Here is a 4926-nt window from a genome sequence, read left to right as displayed (position 1 = left end):
CTGCTAGTTGAAGGCTGGTTTGAAATTGCATGTTTTCCCATCACATCCCATATAAGCTCTGTGGGTGACAAATCATTGGACTGGGCATGTCAGTTAAGGATCCATATACTGCCCAAGGCATTTGTGGTGTGAAATGCATAGAGGTATCTCACATTATCCTTCTGGAATATGCCATTTAGTAACCTGATCTTGAAAGGTATCACATATGGGTTTATCATTCTTGTCACATACAGGCAAGCATGTAGCCTCTCTTTAACAACTACCAACCCAGACAATTATTGTATCTTAACAGCTCCCAACATCGTCATGCTGCCTCTCACAAAGTCTCTATGTCTTAGACAATGCTTGGGAACTTGATATCTTGTCCCAACTTCCAGTATTATGTTCATGACAGTTCATGGTGATGCTCTACCTGGATTTCTGTCGCCATTTTTTACAGTCACTTGAACAATCTTATGATCTCATAGTGTCATCCTCTTGAAGAGATCTGTGCCTACTCTTCTTGCCATGAATCCATTTTATAGCCACCCATTCCACACTCAGTGCACTACAACAATCTTTTTGTGTGATCTATTGGTATGATGTTCCCAAGTCCATCATTGTAATGATTTTACCATTCTCAAAGACAAAAAAATGGCAATAGGGTGCATATGCACATCCTCTGAGCACACTGTGATGTGACTGCCACTTTAAAATTTTCATGGAAGGCAAATGTTCTGTGTTTGAGTCCCAGTCTCTCTCACAGTTTTAATTTGCCAGAGTTTTAAATACTGACTCCAGTACAGTAGCATCTGTAAAGGTGTTTATAGTGTAACATTTTCCAGTTTTGTCAGTGTATGTAGTTTCAATCGTTGATTACCTCTGAATTATGCTCTAAGAAAAAAATTAAGAAAATGATGACACACCACAAAGGAATTGTCTGAATGTGATGTAAACTGGTAGATGTGATGTGCACAAACTCACAGGCAAATGACTGCAATTTTAGAAAAATTTGATGATTCATTCAAGAGAAAGAGCTTAGAAAATTCAACAAGTCATTGTCATGTTGGTCCACCTCAGGTCCTTATGCATGCAGTTATTCAGCTGCATATTGATTGAAAGAATAATTGGATGTCCTCCTGAGGGATACCGTACCAAATTTTGTCCAGTTGGTGTGTTACATCATAAACTCCTGAGATGATTGGAACACTCTGGCCATAATACTCCAAACATTCTCAATTGGGGAGAGATTTGGGCAAAATTTCTGGCCAAGATAGTGTTTGGTAACCAAGAAGACAAGCAGTAGAAACTCTTACTGTGTGAGGGCAGGCATTATCTTGCTGAAATGTAAGTCCAGGATGGCTTGTCATGAAGGGCAAAAACTGACAGAATATTGTTGACTTACTGCTGTGCTGTAAGGATGCCGCAGATGTCGACCAAAGGTGTTCTGCTATGGAAAGAAATGGCACCCCAGACCATCACTCTGGGTTATCAGGCCATATGGTGGGTGATAGTCCCACCACTATCTGGGGCATCTCCAGGCATGTCCTAAGCCTGAAGTAGAATTGTCTTCAAAGACGAGTCCCGCATCAAACTGGGCCCTGATGACTAGCAAAGACATATCTGGAGGTGCGCCTGACATCTCCAGGCCACTGACTTGATTGTTGCCTACCATATGGCCTGACAGTGAGGAGATGCCATTTCATTTCATAGAAGGACCTCTTTGATTGTCATCCATGACACCCATACAGCACAGCAGTACATTGACGACATTCTACACTCCGTTGTGTTGCCCTTCATGGCAAGCCATCCTGGGCTTATGTTACAGCAAGACAATGCTTGCTTGCACATAGTGAGAGTTTCTATTGCATGTCTTCATGTGTAAAGTTGACATAAGATATTTTAATCCCAGACATTAGTCATCTTTGGGCTTTTTCTGTTCAGTCTGACCTTCATTTCCCATAGGGAAAAACTAACTTGGCCAACAGCCTTGCCGCAGTGGTAACACTGGTTCCCGTCAGATCACCGAAGTGAAGCACTGTCGGGCAGGGCTAGCACTTGGATGGGTGACCATCCGGTCTGCCGAGTACTGTTGGCAAGCAGAATGCACTCAGCCCTTGTGAGGCAAGCTGAGGAGCTACTTGATTGAGAAGTAGCAGCTCTGGTCTCAGAAACTGACATACGGCCAGGAGAGTGGTGTGCTGACTACATGCCCCTCCATATCTGCATCCAGCGATGCCTATGACATGGCGGCCGGACAGTACCGTTGGGCCTTCATTACCTGTTTGGTAGGAGTTTAGTTTAGTTTTTAAAAACTGATTTGTAGTGTTGTAGGAATATATTTAAGAAGGAGTTAAAATTCTCTCAATGTTTCTCGTGTTATAAACTTCCTTTTCAATAAGCAAATTCCAGTGTTACATTGTTGATTTTCTTTATTTAAACTTAAGAATTGTTGCCTGAATATGTTTCTTATATTTCATTTTATCTGTTTCTATTCGTGTTACAATTTCATGTATTGACTCGTTCCATGACCATGGAGACTTCTCCTTAATTTGGTCCCATGGAACAATAAATAAATTAAAAAAAAGGAGTATTAATGTGACCCTTAATTGGATATTTCTTGAATGTGTATTTTCCAACTTTCTTTTTATCGACACACTAGCTGGCTACCCAATATTGCCTGTTTACTTATTTATCACCATCATATGTTATATATACCAAGTTTATTTGTAATTGTTCTGCACATATCAGAATGATGGTTCACATGTCTTTCCTTCCTATCATCACCAGAAGCCCTAGGGGTTAAATGTTATCAGGACTGTTACCATTAGGCCTAGTGACCCCAAAAACGTGGATTCGATGCTAAAATCATTTGTTTTCATTTTTCTCACACCCCTTCTTAAGGGTGTTAGGGACATCTAACCCAGACAATTCTTTTCTGAGATAATAAGTTATTTTCGTACCAAAACTCACTGAAACTTCTTCAGCCATGACATACTTATACTGACATGTCACTCCTTTCCTTCCCTTACTTTCACCCCATCTCTAGGACAGTTAGGGGTTTCCTAGTCCCACAGTATTTTTTTCCAGGTATTAAGACATATGTGTACCAAGTATAGTTGAAACTGCTTCAGACTTTATTGAGCTTTCCTGAACATACACATAAAAATTTATCCATTTTTATGTACAAAGTATTTAAATAAAATGTCTCATTTTATCACACAAAATAGTAAGAGAAAAAACTTCTATAGTCATGTTCTGAAGTAAATAATTATTGACATATGGGTCACTTTTTTGTGTTGAGAACAGTCAAAATTTGGTGGTTTGGGAAGTTGTCCTGTTTGATATTCACTGCTAATTTCTTGTTGGTTGCCTTTGTCTCTGTGCTTAGTCCTCTGATTGTGGTGCTGTCATCAGACATAGCATTTTCGATAGTCTCCTGCATCATCCGTTCCATGTGTATCTTTTGTGGTTGTGTTGGCATCAGAACAAAATAAGTGATTCAGTGGAGTGTGAAAAATGTGAACAATGAAATGGAGACCTATTATTCCAAGTGGGAAATGGCAGACTTGGCATTCTGCTATGGTGTAGCCAACAGCTTTAATACACAGGTGGTGTTATCATCTGAAAAATGTTCAGCTGGTTGGTCCAGCAACTTGCAGACATAGAATCATGTGCAACATGGAAAAAGGATTGCAGCAGAAATTACATGCCAGATTTGGAAGTGCATATGTTGTGATGAGTAGAAGATAATCCTGCAACAAGTGTAAGAACATGTGGAAGTTTCTGAAGGCATAAACCACATCTTTCTTTATGTAAGTTTCCATGAGCTGTACTGCTTGTAATGTGGAATACTGAGTAGCATTGTTGGCTGGTGTTCTGTGGTTAATCAGTTCAAGTCCAATCACTGCCAAATATTTTTTATTTAGTATTTATCAATTCAAGAAGGTTCATGTAATTTCTTATGTTTTTAAAGTTTGCATGTTTGGAATATTCAATTTTTATATAAATAGCGGCACTCATTGTCCAGAAGGCAGTTCTCTTCTGTGTGTACATTGGTGTCCGTAGTAAACATGTTTTCAGTCTAAGTGTTGTACTTACCCGACAGCCCTGCTTTTTGATTTGGACTTGTTCGGTGGAGATGCTGGCTACTTCAAAACATTTACGTAACTGTGACTCCAATTAGATAGTATAAAAAGGAATGGAAATATAAGCAGCACATCATTCCTCAGGTCTCTGTCATCAGAAGAGCAATGAATTCGAAAACAGCAGAGCAGCAAGTCAATTGCACATCAGGCATCTGTCATTGTTTTTCAGAGATGCTGGTCAGGACCTGATGAAATGGCTGAAAGGATTTGGCTGAGTCGACAAATACTAAAGGTAGAATGACAGGATGTGTTTGACAAGGGTGCACTTGTACTTGGATGGAACAGCTGAACACTGATTTGAGAATGTCTAGAAATGATCTACATTACTAAATGGCTGTCATGGTTCATGGTTCACAGTTCCAGTTGCAAGTTGCCCGTCTAATGGCTTCCAGTGTCAAAAAATTGATTTAAAACATTTTGTATAATTATTTATTGAATTCAAAAATTTGAAATGCTGTCATAATCTCATTAAGACAAATAATCTTATGTTAAAGCTTTAACACAGTAAGAAAAGTATTACAGTTAGAAACTGTATATACGTCTTGAGGCAGTGTAACTCACTGCATAACTAATTATCATGAGCATCCACAACTCATCCATAAAAGTTTGTGCATAGGAACCGGTGAGCCAGTCCAGGATGGGCAGCTCAGTGTCATTGATGACGAATCGTCCACTGGTGCACTGCACTGAAGGGGTTACATTCAGTGATTATGTGACAATTTGGCATGGATGTGAGGATCCTTCAACTCTACCCCACAGAAAACCACTAAAAAGATATAAATCTATGATGCTGTAATGG

At 39.5% G+C, this 4926-nt stretch overlaps 1 pseudogene; it reads left to right on the top strand.

The window, feature by feature from the left end:
- The first annotated feature begins 1959 nt into the window (after positions 1–1959).
- Positions 1960–2077, top strand: LOC126238617 (5S ribosomal RNA; annotated as a pseudogene).
- The last annotated feature ends 2849 nt before the right edge of the window (positions 2078–4926 follow it).

This window comes from Schistocerca nitens, chromosome 2, assembly GCF_023898315.1.
Source record: "Schistocerca nitens isolate TAMUIC-IGC-003100 chromosome 2, iqSchNite1.1, whole genome shotgun sequence".
Lineage (NCBI taxonomy): Eukaryota > Metazoa > Arthropoda > Insecta > Orthoptera > Acrididae > Schistocerca > Schistocerca nitens.
Note: the sequence above shows the minus strand (reverse complement) of the source record. Positions and strands in the feature narration are given on the sequence as shown.